We start from the raw sequence: 19,222 nt of genomic DNA, 5'->3' as shown, positions 1-19,222 counted from the left end.
AGAGCTGGGTTGGATTGGCACATTGCACATATTTACGCTGGAATAACATTACCTGCTTGTAAGTTTGCTTCTGCATAAGGCCCAGCTTCCTCTACTTCAAACCACTCTTGTTCTAGTCCATTCACCCCTCCATAAATGCTTGGCACAGTTTCAGTTCTCCTCCCTCTCCCCCTTTTTTTTTTTAATAGGCTTTGTCAAGTCTGCTCCTAAATCTTCCTGTTTCATTTTGTTTCAGGGTCATAGCTGAAGTGGTTTAAATTAAACAAAAGAAAACCCAGGAGTTACAGGTCTGTTGCTTTTAGGTAAGACTCATGAGCTCAGAAACAAGGAGTTGCAGCTCAGATAACAGCACACTTCACCACGTAAACTATGCTGGCTTCCTGAAAGGAAGGGGACACACAGTACTCTCCCTGCAGCTCCAGCACTTCTTGCCATAGTCCCAGCTTTGACAAGCTCTCTCTCTCCCCAGAGATCCAAACTGGCCAGCTCTGCAGCGTGCAGCATGCCTAAGGCCTGTAAAAATGATTACATAATACTGCAGTACAATAATCTAGAGAAGGCAAGAAAAACACCACCAACCACACCAAAAGTCTGTTGCCAGAAACAGCCCATAATGAAATACCCTTCAGTAATTTGCCCCAAAACTGCTGCTGTTGGGAGACAGCCCCTGCTCCCTGGTGCAGTGCCTTGCCTGCCCCAGAGGGGCTGTGTGAGCCTCCTGCTTCCCAGCCCAATCCCAAGCACATGCTGTGGATCCAGATTTGGACATCATCTATCCCCTCTTCACTTCCATCTGCCAAGCCACACACACTTATCTCCTACACAACCAGAGTACAGTGGCATCAGACTAACACAATTTGGGGCTTCATCTAAAGCAATGTTACAACTTAACATTTAAACTCAAATCTCTTAATCCATTTTATACACGAACATAAACTATACCTTGCCCTGATATGTTTGTACTCACTCAGTGTTTACAGCTCTTGAAATGTACATTCAGGAAGGTGTATCCTGATTAGAGTAGCCCTAGTTAGAAACCTCACCGGTTAACTCTGCAGGAAGACGTGCACATTAGTTGAGGAGTAGCATTGGGTTAGTGCAGCTACACATTTTCTCCCCAGAGCTGACATGATCTGTACTGCACCATGTGGACATCAGCCACCACACAGCTGAACAGAAACTCTGAGCTTCACTCCCAAGTCTGGGCACACCCATGTGTTGGCAGGTTGATGAGGGCAAAGTACATACAGATAAATTCTCCATAAAAAGGCCCTCCTGCTGGGGGATGTAAACTTCAAGGGCACTTGACAAAAATCAGTAAAATTAAGTCACATAACTAAAAAGAAAATCTTTAACTTCATAAAGAGTAGTGTTCATTAAATCTTACTCTGGAACAGTTTAAGGCAGCTATTGCTTGTACACATGGCACCACATATTCAAATCCATTTCCCACAACTCAGAAGTACAGTGGTCAGAAGTACAGTAGATAAAAAACATCTTTTGCTTTTGTTACTCTGGCTGAGATGCCACTATGAAAATAAAAAGATAGGAAAAAGAATAATCAAAAATCACAGTTGGTAGCTAAAATTTAATTTATATTTCCAAATGGAGGTCCAGAATATTACCTAGATTTGAAGAAAAAAAATTAAAAAGAAGGGGGGAAAAAAGCTCTGGACAATACATTTTCTTTTTGAGGAATCCTTGATCAAGCATTTTTCTTTTGTTTTGACTGCTCACAGTGTTGAGCCCGAAATTACTCCTTCACTAAGCGTTACACCAACAGCAATTTGTACTCTTACTCTACGATTTCTAGTTTGTTACCCTACTAAGGATGACAGAGCAGGTCAGCAGGCATGACTAAGGGCAGCAGATACTAGACATAATACACTCCTGGCTAGAAACTGCCATAAATGTAAGTAAGTAACAGGCACACACCAACGTTTAATAAAAATGTTGCTTCAACATTAGAAAGTACAACACTAAGCTAACATGACTCCAATAACAAAGCCATGCACTGCAGACACTGCCACTGTAGCTCATATGACATGGGTAAAGTTCACATGAACTTTTTCAGTGGTTTCATCCATTCTGTGTTGAAGCAACATCTCTTTGAAAGCAGGTTAATTATAGCAGGTTTTGACAAGATTTTAAAAAGGACAGAAGACAACTGTGTGGGCATAAAGCAATTTAAACCAAACACCACCCACCTACACACTGCAGGGAGACCTGTGCAGACAAGAACTCATGGAACCAGATCTCAACTACCAGTCCAGGACAATAAGCCAGTTTAAAACAAATCTGACTCCATCCACTTATTTTAGCTCCAAACTAACATTGTGTGTGACCAGTTAATTACTGCATGCTGGTTTTAGTTCACTGTTTTTCAGAATTAATGTGAAATGGAAAGATTCTCCCACAAGCCCAGTAGCCATCTGGTGCTATTGCTGTACTTCATGAAAAATTCATTGCCTTTTTATCATAGTCAGCTATTTCAGCGATTGTAGAGATTTATGTTTTTAAGCAGAATATTTTATTCACTATTGATGTTTGCAAATCTGCTTCAGCATCACAGTTCAACAGATTATGTTCTTTCTGGCTTCATCCTGGGGATTTCTAGCAGCCTTGAAGGCAGCAGAAGCTGTAAAAAAAGTCAGTTTTAGTAATAGATTTATAAAATGGACGTCACCGTGTTGTCTGTTTTCCCAGGCTAAATAAAGCTAAACTCAGTGCCAGTGAAACGTGCTCAAGCACTAAGAGCCTCATTACAGCTCCAAGCTCTCATTCAGCCATTCATCTCCAACAGAGCTATCTGTCAAGTAACAGACAACTGAGTTTGATACTCATTCTAGCTCAGAGAAATTTTATTTTTCTTCCTTCATGCTCTACTTGCAGGAGATTCTGCAGCCAGAAGTGTTTCAGCAGGCTGTACAGAGACCAAAACCAAGGGAGTGGGTTAAGGAGTGCACAGGCTAAACCTCTCCTCCTGAGTGCTGAGAGAAGCATCAGCAGAGCAGTCGTTGCTTCCTGAGCCTGGAACCAGTCATGGGGAGCTTGGCTGTGACACCCTGCCTTCCTCCTGCCTGCACCACACCAGTAGGAGCAGCCTGTGCTGTGGCTTCTGAAGCCCTTAAAATTGGGCTTTCTCTTCCCTTCTCCTTCAGGCTAGCAGGAATAAGGCCAAAAGAATTCAGATAATGTAGCCCAACAATTCCTTTAATCAGAACAAATGCTTGTGAGAGTTGGCAACACCTGAAGAGTGGGCGTAGAATACACCCCCAGCAATTCAATGCACAACAGGCTGCAATAGGAAATAGCTACTAAAACTGAAAAGGAAGTGAGTGAATATTCATAAGTTGTCATCAAAAATAAGATTACCTTTAGCAGTCCCTTTACATACCCACAAATCCCACACAATACTTCTGTCTCAAGCATTGCAAGTTACCTCAGCCCTGGATATTCATATATGCTGTCAGGGTATTATTTCTGAGTTTTAATCTTAAAAATATTTCTTTTACTGAAGCAGAGTCCCAAGCAGGTATTTTACTTTGTTTGAAAAAAACTAAACTCATTCCTGAATGAGTCAATGAGATGTCACAGAAGCACACCAAAAGAAGGTTTAAGGAAACATGAACAATGCCAGAGTACATGGAGGGTCCTAGAGAAGCTGAAGCTGCCTCAGAGCCAAAATTAATAAAAAAGTGTAAGAGGAAGCAACAAGGTGTTCTCCTGGCACACAGTCATAAAAAGCAATTTTATAGAAAATGTGGTTCTGTTGCTGAGTGTGCTGGGGGAACTTGGTGCTAACAGAAGCAGAAAAGGCCTTTGCTGGTGAGGTTTGATTTCTGGCCTTTCTGGTTCCTCTGCCCAATGCAAGTGCCTGGGAGAGGCTCATTTGTCTCACAAGGCCAGCGAGACTGCTGGCCAGCACCACTGAGATGCCATCCTCAATTGCCTTGAAAGGCCATGGCCCTTTCAGGAGGGCCCAATTACTTTAGAAATGCAAAAAGGTCAGATTCCTCTTCAAGAACAATTATATTGGGAAATCACAGACTTCATCCCTGAAAGACTGTGGAGCAAGTCTTCAAAGCCATTTCTAAGCACAATAAAAATGAGCAGATCACGGAGAACTGTCAACTGGGGAGTTACCAGAAGGAAATAGTGCTCAACTGATATGATCTCTTTCTATGAGGAAAAAGGTGCCTTTGAACAAAGAGTAGTAGATATCCTTTAGCTTGGCTCTCCCAAAGCTTTCTCAACAGTATCCCTCAGTATCTACACCAGCCAGGTCAGACCTACGGGATGAATGGTTGGCATATAAGCGAAGTAGAGAACTGCAGGACCCATTAATCGGGCTGAAAGAGTCATCAGAAGCCCTTGAGTCTCATGGGGAGGGGGCAAAGCAAAGATGACCAAATACCAGCCCAGGCTGCCCTTTGTATTATCTCAACCCTTGAGATTACAAAATAGTTGGGATTAGAAGGGATGTCTGGAGATCATTTGTCCAAACCCCCTGCCAAGGCAGGGTCATCTGGAAAAGGTTAAAAGGGAATGCATCCAGGTGAAGTATGAATATCTCCAGAAAGGGAGACTCCATAACCTCCCTGGGCAGCCTTTGCTAGGGCTCTGCCATTCTCTATGTAATGCAGCTCTTTCTCCTGTTATGGTGGAACATCTTGTGTTTTGCTGGTTTTGTATTTTAGAGGTATTCACAACTTGACTGGGTAAGGCTCTGAGCAGCTGTACCCAACTTCAGAGCTGGCTGTGCTTTTGGGAGCTGGACCATGCATCCTGCAAGAGTTTGATTCAAGGATCATGAATGCCAAGATCCTGGCCTTTTTTGTCCAAAGATCAAGAAGATACCCCAGCACAACCTCACATGAAGTTTCTTTCACCTAAAGAAGGGAAGAAATAACTTGAAGTAACTTTCAGAGACACTCTGTTCTCCCTACTTCTCATTTACTTTTTGAGATAAACTCCAGTGTGTTGGAGAGTTTAAGCAGAATCCACAAACATGCAGAAGACATTATACTGCCAAGTTCAAAAGAGTAAACTATGCAAACTGCAGAACAGCTTGAACTTTTAGCTTTCCTGCACTACAGATGATTGCACAGCCAGGCCCTAGCTGCTCTGTGGAGCTGGCTTTGCAGGAAATACCTACACGCCTAAACAAACAGTAATAGTAGAGACGTAAGAGCTCTCCTGCCTGTCATTCCAATAAGATCACCTGACAATGCACTTACAGGCAAGCCAGTCAGCCAAACAAATCATTAACTTGAAGTTTCGAGTAGCATGGAAGAGACTTTCTGCTTTCAGCACAGTTCTTTCCTGGTCAGGGCAGAAAGAGACCATGGCCTCTCTACACACACAGCAGGCTTCACACAATAGCATTACTGCCAACTGCAATGGCATAAGGCAGGTGGCTGCTTTAGTTATTGCTTTAGGCTGCTGATAAATCATTTCCCAGGGGAGGGACTGCAGACACTGCACCTGCATGAATTCTCACAGACTACTAACACCTCTTTCCAAAGTCAAAAGCATTAGCACAGAAGTGAATATCAACAGAAGTGAATAAAATCTCCTATTTTCTTCCTGTACATCCTCTGGAACTGCCTTATCCACTCCAGTCTCCAAGAAAAAACCTAAGAGTAAAGAGGCTTCAGCATGGTTGTCTAAGGCATTTTAATTTTATGGCAAAAAAAAAAAAAAAACAACCCCAAAAAACCAATATAATATTCAAATCACTTTATTTCCATTAGGATGTGTCTCATTTAGATGTCAGCAGTAGGAAACCTCAGAAGGCAGAGTAGCCCATGTTTTGTTTCATTACCAGTATGGTGCAGTTCCATCCCACTCCTGAAGGATGGGTCTCTTACATGAGTCCATACAGCACACCAGCATCTGCTCACTGCTCTCTTCGTCCCATTTTCTATCATCCTGTATTCCTCTAATTCCTAGTCACCTTATTGAAATTACAAGGCTGAGTATTGACATTTTGGTCTGTGTTTGCATAGCCCATGCACAATTATGTGCAGATCCCTAAATAGGTTTTAAGTACAATGTTTATACAAATTAGACCATTTACATCAACTAACTGAGAGAACACCGGTCCTGTTTCAAGCTCTAATATCCTTGCAGTCTCAGTTCTTAGAACAAAGACACTGGTGAATAAATGAATTGCAATAAAATCATATTCCAACACTCTGCACCTGAACTTCTGTCTCATAAAAAGGCAAATAGTCTGGCTTCAAAAAGTAAAACCAAATACAGTCAGTGGCCAACCAAGGACAAGAGATTTCAGTCAAAACCTCCTCCAAAGGAAAACTACTCCTAGCTCTCATGAGCCTGAGAGTGCTGTCTCCATCAGTGCCAACCATGGTTGCTCATTAGTATTCCCAGTGCTCAACAAGTTTGGTTAATGGCCTAAAGCTCCATCTGTGATAGGCAGTATTTACTTAACGAGGAGATAGCCCACAGGCTTCAGTGGATTGCTTATTTCTGCTCATGCTGTAGCAGGCCCACAGACTTAATACAGATGGAAGGAAGGAGATAGGATGTGGTTCTCCTTAGCTTACACAAGAGATTCTTTCTGCTAAGAGGGCACAGAATAAGAATCTGAGTCAACATTTGCTGAAAGGGGTGGAAAGGCTCCCATCCTTTTCTGCTCACTGTTTTTCTCCTTGTCTCCATTTCTAATTCAAGGCTTAGTGCAAGCATATGCAAGTGAGCAAAATACATATTTTTGGCCACTTACATTAAATCAGACCCAGAAGTTCAGTTTTAGCTTCTTCAGTTTAGTTCAATCTGTTACCATATTGCTCTGGTTGGGAAAATCAGTTAAATAGTTTTTTGCTTGCTGTAGGTAGATATTTCAGGCATCTAGCTCATTTTTAAAAAGAACATTTTTTAGAAAACACCCCCTCTGCACACACAATTTGTTCATAATATATTTCTAAGTTTGTCACAAGAAAGCATCTTCCAGTGCAATAAATTTAAGCTTTCACTTTGAAAGGGTCTTAGCTAAATTGAGACTGTTCACAAAAAGATAAATATAGGTTTTAAGATAAACACTTTCCTACTAGAACATTCAGTCACAGTGTTACTGTAGTAACAGTCATACATACTTGCACCTCCTCACAGCTAAGGAAAAATAAGAGATGGATGACTGTCAGGCAAGTGCTGAAGCAGAGATCTCGGATCACGTCCAAAAAGTGGTCACATCAGCTGAGGTGGCACTAAGAAGTGTGACTGATATTTCAATAACTCACTTTGGTTTTCATTAAGCAAGGAATGCTGATCAACATAATTCAGCTGCCAGGTTTAGTGAGCTAAGCTACTCCAGAATCATTTCCTCAACCTAGAGCTGCCCCTGAACACAGTGCTGGACACCATTTGTAGTCATTTGCGGCAGACAGAGCAAATAGGAGCCCAAAGCTCCTGCTACAAGGAGTCCAGAGCTTATTGCACTTTCAGATATAAAGAAAAGACAGATTTCCTCAGAATTCAATTTAATTTCAGCAACAAAAACTATATACTATTACCTGTCTGTCTAGAGTAAAGTAACCAGAATTAACTATTTCAAGTACACTGACCAAGGAAGAGTGCAAAGCCCACAATTTTGCTAGAAGTCCAGCTTCATTATTGAGGTTTGTTCAGGCTCCTTAAAGGCCCCATTTGCCTTTGAAACATGCAGTGCCTGGCCTGTGTAGAGCAGACCTGGGCTATTATAGCTGCCCGACCTAGTCCTGTGATGCTAATGAAAGGACTTTGCCTCTGCTGTACCCTGGCGTGTGCCATAACATACACTTTATGGGGGCAAAGTGTCCATCGTTTCCTCCCAGGTGTGCCAGAGTCAGCCCAGGCACAACCAGAGGGTGATAACAGATTTGGGCAACAAGTGAGTCCTGAGGCAAGCCCCAAGCCCACTGTACACAGCCAGGAAGGCCTGTGGTGGAGGTAGAGCAGTGGCAGCAAGGCAGTAACACATCAAGGGAGCAAGTCTTTGTAGTCACCATGGCAGATGACAGGCTAAGGATGTTGGAAGGAAAGAGATCACTTTTTAGGCACTGACAAAGGCTCCTCCATACATGCAAGTGGCTACAGCAGTGCTAACAAATGCACCAGCATTGGCCCCATATGCCTCCACAAGCTTTTGAAGGTGACTTCCAGATAAACATCTAGTTTCAAGTCTAAGTGACAATCTTCCCTTTGAAATTAATCTTTTCTAACTGATTATCCCCATTAGTTTATATGATAAGATTCAGATTAGGTAGGATGAGAAAGACCCACTAAGATCACAGACATACATCCCCAAGATAGACTAGTAAAACTGGAAGATCCTTCCTTATCTGCAGCTTCATGTTATGAGTAAAGGTTTTTTTATTGTGGTATAATGCTTTAACTTCACTTACCTCCCCAGCAAAATTATACCAGCACAAGCATTTTTGTCTGTTGTGATCACATCCACAACCCAGCACACGTAAAAACAATGCCAAAGTGTCATTCTGCACCAATGCTTTGCCAGCTGAAATTTCAAAGACGGAAGCACAAAGTCCAGCACGTAAGAGATATAACTGCATCCTTGTTGGATCTTCCTTTTTAATACCAATTACCCCCATCAGAGAATGACTGCTGCAGAAAAGATTACAAAAAGAACAGGTGTATGAAATAGGAACAGTGCAATGATAAGACTACAGCTGGGGACAGCAAGCAGGCAAGTCTCCCACGAGAAGGAGAGAGGGAGATGTTCCCAAAGGCACTACTGATCCCTTACATTTGATCTTATCCCCCACATCACAATCTACGCATTGTTTTTGGCAAGATGACAGGTAGATGGGGAACAATTTAACTTCTCTATCAGTGGGATGGTTTGGCATGGTACAAGAGGCACGTATCCTCACAAGTACAAAGATGGAGGGCTTAGCAGAACCACCCTGTTTGCTTAACAAAGTGACGTAAGCCACACAACCACGCAAGCACAGCCTTTGTTCTTTCCTCCAGCTATCCCTGTTTTGCCTCAATGCCCTCCTACTAATTTCAAGTCTAGCCCAGTAGTCTGCAAACCTTAAAGCAAGTACTGCATCTTTTTAATGCCCAGGTGTGTTCTGACTAGGCACCAAGGGTAGCTAATCATAATAAACCTGAATTTAATTGTTGACAACTAGAATGTCCCTAGAAATGCCATGTGTAACATATATATGGTTTTCCATTAATAAATTCTGCTTTAGGAGGCTGAGCATATTAAAGAAATGATCATGCCCTAAAAAGTATATATGAACATCTAGTTATACCAAACCATTAACAGATGGTGTTGTACTACCATAAGTTCAATTCCTAATGGAGATGGTTTATAGATAAAAATGATGAAGCCTCCTTTTGAAGTGCTGAGGACATGCTACTCTTGTAACAGGATTATGGCATCTATTAGTCAATTCCATTGAGGATAAATTCCTGGTTTCTGAAGTGTGACAGAAAAAACAATTACCTCATACAAAACAGACTAAGCAGAACATAACAGATATTTACCTGTACATCACAAAACACACAATAAAGGTAAGGAAAATCATACCAGTTCTTTTTATTATTATTACATATTTCAGCAGGCTTGTTTTCAGAAATTTCAAGATCTTTTGTCATTCTGCTATGTAAACAGACAGAGAAATCACAGCAAAGTCAGCCAGATATAAAGGCAATCCACATTCCTCAGCTAAGACTGTTTTCTCTTTAGATAATACAGCAGAACATAACTTTTTTTTTTTTTGGTCTAAATAAATTTAGAAAAGGCAAGACTGGGTGAAAGTCTATGAGGGACCACATATGAGTTGTGATTGTTTGGATTTATAAGACAATGAATACATCACTACTCTTTTCTTGTATTAGTCCAGGTGTCTGGCCTGATACAGGCAGCACCACAGAAGGCAAGTGGGTGAGCCCCAAGCTGACTGGGCAGGGCACAGAGGGATGCTGTGGGTGGCAGAAAATTCCCCCAGGGAATTCCTTAGCCAGGGGAGGCTAAGGAACATGCAGCATCCGATGGGGACAGCCCAAGCTCCTAGTGCTGTCACAACAAGTTGTTAATTTAGAAGGGAATGAAGAAGCTGAAACTTCCTTAAGTACACACCCATACATCTTTAAACCCTAATAAATCCACACACAGGAAGCGAGCCGATGGTTTACTGCAACAGAGGGAGCTCCTCTGCGTCAGGCCCAGTTTACACCGTCACCAGAGATAGAGAGGCCTCAACAGTGAGTCACCAGTTCCCATGGGTCAGATGTGACCAGCAGGACACACAGACGCTCTCCGTCAGCCAGAGCGCCTCCTCATGCTGGAGTGAGAGCACCCAAGGCGCTCAAAGCACCTGGATGTGGCACCTCACAGGCCAGACCTGCCCGGATGCAGCAGCCTTGCAGCACACGGCTCCTTTCCAGCCCCTGGAGCAGCCCCTGGCTCATGGGCTGCCCCTCTGCTGGGGAAGGAAGAGAATGGCAAAGCTCTGGTGCCAGGGGACATCAATTGCACCCTCCTCTCCTGGATTACTAGGTGATCTAATTAGTAATCAAAGAATTTGACAGAGGAACAGTAGCCAACACTGTCATTACTGCATCTTTTAAAGAGCTATTTATAGCTATCTCAAAAGAAGCTACAGCTCACCTCCATCTGAAAGGAAAATAAACACCATCTGAGCCAAACAAATAATGTCTCACTTCAAACATTCAATTAAAAAACTTTAGGAAACTGGAAGTAAAAGTGACATTTTGCTTTGTTATCACCATAAGCTTTCATACACATCTAAAATTCTCTAGCCAAGACCCGAGTTGAAGCTGCCAGTAGACAATATCTACCAGATTCTATAAATATCACTTCAGAAACTGAATGTGAAACTTGAAGAAAAATAATTTCACATCAGAATTTAAACTGCAATATTACTTAATTTTTCCAGAAACTTAGAGTCTTTACTTTGAGAATGAAAAAAATGCCACCAGTAACTGCAGTGATATAACAGAAAAAAATCTCAAAACAATATTTATAAGAAACTTTTTTAGATGATGTTAAGAACTAAGGTTTGTCTCTTACTTCTGCTTAAAGCAATTCCAGCTCATTACTTCCACGATGACAGCCAGTGAGACCAATGATACCTGTCTAGGAAGGCTTTCAAATCAGTAACATTTTTTTTCAGCTTTTACAAAAAAACAAAGTACCATTTCATAGAATTATGTTTTGTGCACATTGTTACTGCTTAGCAAACATCAAGGCCCTGATTTCATGACCCAGAATTCTTCAGCAGCACTAGTTTAAGGTACTTCCACTCTTCAGCCCTGTCTTCTCCACATGACCCCCTCCCTCCCTCCAGTTGTGCTGGCATGGAGTCCAGCCAGCTGCAGTCTGAATTGAGAAACTGGAAGATAACCCAGGAATTTCACTGAAGCCAGATCAGCTCACTGTGAGGGCCACAATACAGCTGCACAGGTAACTGCGCCAGCATGCAAATCAACATTTTTATTGAATGCTTCACACCAAAGAGCCAAAGAATCTAGTTGTTTACATTTCTGAAAAACTTTTAAACTCTTCTGCTTCATCCTACACATATTCACAAGTCAGAAATTCCATTTACTAAACAAAATCTAGCCTTAATACTGAGCTTAAGAAATAAATACACCATAATCCAAAGATTGAATAAACCTCCCTAGTTACTTTTAAAGACCATTAAAACCATTGATAAGGAAATGATAATACTGGAAATAACACCCTTAAAAGATGGCAAACTTTGGTTACAGGATGGCCTTTATCCAGACAATATTCCCTGGGAGAAGCAGCACTCCATTGGATTATATCCCTTTCGCTTTATCACAGGGAAAATATTTAGAAACCGTTAATACTTGGAAGCCACAGACAAGTTTGTAAGAAGAGACACTGAAGTAACTTGCCACAAAAGGACCGTGCACATGTGACAAACCACAGAACTGGCACTGTGCTGTGTTGAAGCACTAGGAAAAGGTGTCAAGTCCACACTGCCCAGACCGGACCTCTCCACATGCCTTGGATAAGCAATGAGTAAGAACAGATCCATCTCCTGCTCTTACAGAGAATGCGGAGCTCGCAGATAAGATCTGTAAATGTTTCAGCCAGAAGCTGCAACAGGACCCACTGTTCAGGGCAAGGCTTGGCACTGCATTTCTGAAGGAAGTGCTTTGCTCCCCATTGATTATCAGAAGAGCAAAGGGGCGGGGAGGGGGAAGGGAAGGCTGGCTTGTCCCTGCCAGATAGCTCTATCTGAACACCTTCCAAAGTGAGAAAAGCTTATTGTCATTTGCAAATACGCCCCATACAACAGAGTAAGATCCGCAGGGAGCTGGTCTCCAGCCATGCCTGCTGAGGAGCTGGGCAGAAGCATCACACCAAATACCCCATCCCAGCTCCTTGAAGCACCTCAAACACCTCAGACTCCTGAGTTCTCTCAAGGCGTGGCTGTTCCACAAGAGCAGAGGACTCTGGACCGCCGGGTTTGCTGCAGCACGGGCTGCGGCTGCACATGGAGCGCTGCAGGGCTGCACTCCAGGCACACACGGGGCTGCCAGGAGACCCAGGCCGTGCTGGGGAAAGGCAGGACAGCCTGGTGTTACCTGGTGTCAGAGCCCAGCACATTGCTCTGACTGCCCTGGAGGACTCGAGACCCTGGCAGGGGGCTCAGACACCTTGGCACAGAGTCAGAGACACCTGTGCCTTCGATTTTAACCCATGGAAACAATTCCCAACTTTGTGCGAGGAGTTACAAGCCACAAGGGTTTGAGTAGAATGACAGTGAATTTATCACAGGGTGAAAAAGTAGAATTTTGGGGTTTTAGAATGGGGGTTCAGGAGGCAAGATGGAGGGATTTGGGCATGTCCTGTCCTTCCTCCTGCTTCTTAGCCTCCATCTTCTGCTGTGATGGTGGCGCTTTTGGACTGGTTTAGAGTAGAGACAAACTGTCTAAGATAGGTGATAGGTAGTGGGAAATTATTGTAAATAAAGTACACATGGTTTTTAGTATAAGATAACACCACCCTGAGGGTGGTTAGTGTGCCACGAACTGACCTGCTGGACAGACCTCAGCAGGTCAGAAAAAGAATGTAATAGATAAGGAAAAATAAACAACCTTGAAAAGCTGTACCAACGCATCTCAGCTTCTTCTTCGGTCACTAGGCTGGGAAAAAACAGACTTTCTAACACCTCGGGGTCATCTCAACCTCAGAGACCCCACCAACCTGGGCTTACCCTGGGAAAGGGCAGCACTGCCAGCCCAGAGGGACTTCCTGAGGATCCCTACTCTCCCCATTTTCCCTGGAGGAAAGCATACACATCCGTTTGTAACCAAAGCCTGCCCAAACACCTACCAGCCAAAGAGTCACCAGTGAAAGTATCCAAAAGGGAATCACAAGGAATAGCCACTGCTTTTTTCCATATTAACTTCAGCAAAAAATAGATCATTTCACTAAACCAGCACAAACAGAAAGAGAGCACCATGGTACCCAGAAAAGTCATAATCAGCTCAAATCACCCTCAGTGAGGCCACCCTACCAATAGTTCATGCCAGAGTGGCTCTAATCCCTTTGCCCAGGAGAGACTGTGAGCAGCATGGCACATTTTGGAGCTCACAGGCTGGATGAAGCCTCTGTGTGCTCAGTCAGAGGGGAGCATTGCTCTGCAGGCCAGAGACACCCACACTGACAGCCTCTAGCTCTAGACACCCTGACAGCGGACCAAAGAAATGCAGCAAAAGGCTCTTTAAACACAGTAACAACAAATTAATCACCAAAGTCCCCATCAAAATATTTATCAAGAGATCCCACCCTGGTTTTCCATTCCTTACGGAAGAGTAGCAAGGTCACTGCAAATACTCTGTGTTCTCTTTGAGCTTAAAAGGCAAGAAAGAGGGAGAAAATTCAGGGTTCTGCTTGGATATGGTATTGGGGTTTAAATCAAGCTTTTCACAGTTGCAGTGCAGTACATGGATGGAAATGCATTAGAGTCCAACACCATCCCTGCAGGGGACAGGACTCTGAGCCGTAAGGGGGAATACAAAATTGGACCCTCACTCACAGGTGACCTGCTGCTGGCACTGAAAGAACTTTTAATTGCTCAGAACACACTGTCTGGGGGAGTCCCACCACAGAGCGGGGTAAGGCAGGCTCACAGAACTCAAGCCATGCCAGAGCTTGTTAAAAGGAGGGGTTCTGGCTGCCCAGAACAAGCTCTGGCTTTGCAACAAAAGTAACCTAACACTCCATCAGCTCAGCAGGCTGGAATAAAGCAGCTCTCCTGTGCTTGCCACCAAGCTCACCACCAGCCCGGTTCCAGACAGCATCCATGGAGCTTCACTGCTGAACTAAACGGCTTGATGGAAAGGGTGCAACTGTAGGTCACTTTGAGCAATGAACAAACCCCGACAAAAAAAAAAAAAAACACAAAAAACAAACAAAAAAAACCCACCACACAAAAAACCCCAAAAACAAACCAAACCACAGACCAAAAAAACCCCAAAACCCAAAAAAAAAAAAAACCTCACCAAAAATGCCCCAGCAAAACCCACACCCCTCACTCTACGAAATATTACTATTACCAAACAAAACTTAGTCACTTGTTAGGTGAAGGGTTTTTTGGGCTTTTAGGGTGTTTTCTGGTGTTTTTTTTTTTAATTGGTTGGCTTTGGGTTTTTTTTTTAAATTCGCTTTCTTTTTTGGGGGGGAGGGGGAGAAGGAGGGGGAAGGTTGTTGTTGCTTTAACAATAACTCCCAAACATTTTCACATCTTTTTCCAGACTGTATTTTTTTGGACTGGGTTAAGTCTTTCCTCCCATATCTCTACTTTCATTTTGCAACAATTAAAACATGCTAAAAAGAAAAAAAAAAAAAAACCCAAAACAAAAAAAAAACCAGTGGCCCAACAATCTCTATATTAGAAATGAGATGAACGTTAGCTGGGTTCAAATCCTAAGAAAAAAACAGCTCCTAACCACTCTGTTCAAAACATCCAAGTGCAGCCTTGTTGGTCCTAGAGTTCTCTGCAGGGGTGTAACCCCTGCACCACTCTCCTCTTCTTCAGAACTGAAAACTCTTTGAATGCCGGTGCAACCACTTACTAGTGCTGAATTTGCTATGCTATGCATTATTAATTCACTGCCCCAGGCCCGAGAAGCAATAGATAAAGGTTTTCTAAGCACATCTGCAGTGGAAGAGAGGAGGAGAGCTAAGAGGAACAATGCAGGTTTCCAGCAGGAGTCTCAGTTCAGTTTCGATGTCTTCACAACCCAGTTTAATGCACACAATACACAGAGTGAACAGGATGTTTAGGGAAGCAGATAATATCTGCTTTGGAGACTATGTACAGTTATTTTCTCACTAGAGATAACTGATAGGGTGTCATAGCACCTGGTCTCACATCAGAGATAAGCCCCCAGGAGGTACACCCTCACTGTGCTTTCACATGATGATAGGATGATTTAGGGGAGGCAGAAACCCCTACAAGCCTGCACAACGGCTTTCTTTTGAGATCAAGCAATCACTTCAACAAAACAAAGTCTCACGCTTTCCCCAAGCCTACAGGAATACACAATATGCTCCATTTAGTCCTTTGCTAAAGCTCATAACACCATACCCTAAAATCTCTACTTTCAAGGTATGCATCTCCTTCTACCCCAGCTTCCAGCATTCTAGCTGAGTTTCCTAAAGAAATGAATTGTATGTAATTCCAGAGTATTATCTGTAGTGGATTTTGAACCTCATAGGCAACAAGAAGTTTGACCATTATGGATATATTAGAAAATATTAAACCATCACAACTGTCACAACACAGGGACAAGGAAGCCCCCTTTTTACACCCCCTCCAAAGTTAGGGTTTTCTCATCAGAAAGGTTTTCAGTTATTCATACCTTATTAGACAGAAGGAAACCTGGATGCACCACAGCAGGCTATGGAGCTCTCTACTCAAATCCTGTTTCTATGCTCGGGTCAGCCCTAAAGACCAGCTAACAAACTTTAATGATTTCAGGCTGATTGCCAGTAGCCTTTCTGTGGTCACACCAGAGCAATTGCAACTCCCAACACGTGCAGAAGCAGGTGCAGATGCTGCTAGACTCAATTACAGTATCAATGAGTAGGTGGGGATCTACTTGCATTTGCAAAAAAAAAAAAAAAAAAAAAAAAAAAAGAAAGTAAGTTTAATACTTAAATTTTTTCTAGATGGTTTTCCAGACAACAGTTTTGTTGCACAATTATTCAGCCTTTTCTCCCACCCACTGAATTTGATGGAAAATCTACCTTTGCATGTACAAGTAGCTTTACTGAGACACTGCACGAGGAAGTAATTTGGTTTATAATTTCTCTAACAAGAATATCTGGACTGTGAAATGTAGTGTTCATGGTAAATAAAACGTTTCACTGCACTTTATAAAATAGATATTATTTCATATCCTGGTCTTTGTATTTTCCTCTACAAAGAGTGTTGCCATTGTCCAACACCTAGAAGCACTGGGGTGGGTTTGCTAAGCTCAGCTGCTGTAGATTGACACAGATTTCAAATGGCAGACACCTGCATTTTCCAGCAGAGGAGCTGGCACAGATTTGGGGCTATCATTTCAGATATAAATATAGACAGTTGGTGTAAAAGGCAGGTGTCTATATTTGAGTTAATCAGTTTATGCTCTCTGTAGAGCAGAGAGAGAAACAAGCCACAGCACAGGGTGATTTATCTGACCTCCCTCAGCACTCCTGAACTAATATGAATCACACCCTAGACAAACATGTTTCTTTGCATTAATTGTAAAAAGACCTAGAGATGCCCCAATTGAAAAAGAATGCCTCATTTTTATAGCTCTAATATTAAGTATTTTGAATCCTGACTGCTGTGCCTGTGCTACACAAAAAACACACAGCATTTCTTCAGCAAGGATATTATAGATGTGGTAAGCTTCCCATAGGTAAATAAGAGAAAGAAATCAAGTTGAGTGGAACAATACTGTAAAACTGACCCTAAGTGCTTGAAGTGAGCAAGGATTTTCCAACCCAAAGTAGATAATTACAGCCATCCCACTGAAAATGGGATTTGAATGGAAGGAGAAAAAAAAGTGGCTTTTTTTTTTTCAACTCTAGAGGTTTTGTACCCTTTATAAAATTGGCTAGGCAAAGAAAGGCTGAAGAGTTTGCCTAGTATTCTGAGCAGATCAATGCTCCTTGGTGATTTCAATTCATGCACGTGCAGATGAAATGGATGCAGAGGAGGAATAAAGCATTACAGATTCAAACACTTGGATCCTTCACCCCCTGTGCAGAGGCTTAAGTGAATCCATAAGGAAAGAGCCAGAAGTGATTTAGGTCAGACTAAAGCTATCATTAATACAGGATTTCTGTACTAGCTCTGCCTTTAAGAAAAAATAGACATCTATGTAAGATACCATACCCAGGCAAGCTACGCCCTTAGTAACCCTCAGGATAATTTCAGGGTTATCTAGAAGGACTGAGCAAACATGAAAAGATTCAGTACTTCTATTGAGACTAGAGCCTGCTCCAATTTTTTTAATTGTTTAGAAAATAGCCTGGAAATTTTACAATCATGGAGGGTTTTTTTCCACAAGATGGAGAAAAACCTGCGTTTGATTTACTTTGACATCACCACTGTAAATGTACTTTGTAAAGGAGAGGACTTGAAATAATTAATTTTAAAAAAACTGAGGAAAAGCGTATTCATCTTTTTGTTCTCTGTACATGTTCAGTTTTACAACTGCACAGAAATAGCTCTGCTGACACTGATGAGAGAATTTCACTTGCTGTGAGTGAGCTCTGCAAGTTTGTATGATGTGTGTAGGCCTGATTTGCAAATGCTAACTATTGTGACTTAAAAAAAAAATTTCAAAGGTTTCCATTTGGAGCTGCAAGTTCAAACCATTTCATTTCATAAACAAAACTAACTTTGAGATAGAAGAAGTAGCAAAACACAAACTTCTTTTTTGTTTATTTACATTCCCCTCTAATATATATATTATTTTTTTATTTAATGTGGTAAAAGGCAAAATGAGTGCTCTGTGCCAAGTTTCAGACACGTATGAAATTTCAAGGCTTATTATGTTATTAAGCTTCTGAAATAAGGACTTGTATTTATAACAAAAGTGCTGACACAACCTGCACTCTGAGCAGTGGTAATGCCACCACCAAGAGCACGGTTCCCATGCAATGTGAACAGCCCAGATCTCCTTAGCCTAATAAAATGAAATATTTAAAACAGAGGAAATAATTTTCAAGAAACATATTTCTGCTGTCATGTTTGCAGTCACATTTGGGTTTAAAAGATGGGAAAACACTAATCTATTTATATGTTCTCAAGTTACACCCACAAAACAGGATCCCAGAGAAATTCTCACAAACAGGGTTTGCAAGAATACAGCAGAAGTGTGTGTAGGTAGATGTGGGTGACTGGATGGATTATGTATGTAATCAACATGTGAAGCTCTGTAATACTGGAAATAATAAATTGTTGTGAAGGGGTAAGGGTGGAAAGTGAATTTTACATGGATTATCTGCCCTAGTTCCTGTTCTTATTTTTGGAAAGCAATCAGCTCTTCGTGAGAACTCAGCACCACGCTGAGCCACCCTGGGGCTTTTCATGGCCCAGCCCTTCACTTTGCATTATCATCTGTTAGCAGCCACATCCTGTGCAGACTGATTCATTACAGCCAAGAAAGGCTGAGGGAACAGGAGACCCTCTGAACCCTGAGGTCTGAAATCACACTATCATACTTCTCTCAGTGCACTATATAAAATAAAGCTGCTTTTTCAAAGGCATTGCCACTCATTTTGGTAATTATTCCAAAGAAAAGCTTATTTTAAGAAAATATGTTATTTTAATTCAAGATCCTTGCAAATCACTGTTAACTCATATGCCTGATTTGGAAGATCATATGTCCATCCCAATTTAATTTAGACATAAAACCAAATAATTTTGACCACTTTTGCTTAATAGCTATGGTCAAACTGAAACAAAAATCAGGTAATCATAAACTGATCTCATATACCGATACTGATAGCATATTCATACTGCTTATGAATATTTATTCATTGATGTATATGAAGTACATGATTATTTTCAACTATGGTAGTATTTTTGTTTTCTGTGAAGCTGAAGTGCATGCAGTCAGAGATAATACAGTATGTTGAATTGTATTTTTAAACTTTAAAATGCATTACTTTTGAAACAGT

This window comes from Zonotrichia albicollis, chromosome 1, assembly GCF_047830755.1.
Source record: "Zonotrichia albicollis isolate bZonAlb1 chromosome 1, bZonAlb1.hap1, whole genome shotgun sequence".
Taxonomy (NCBI): domain Eukaryota; kingdom Metazoa; phylum Chordata; class Aves; order Passeriformes; family Passerellidae; genus Zonotrichia; species Zonotrichia albicollis.
This window is presented reverse-complemented; position numbering follows the sequence as displayed.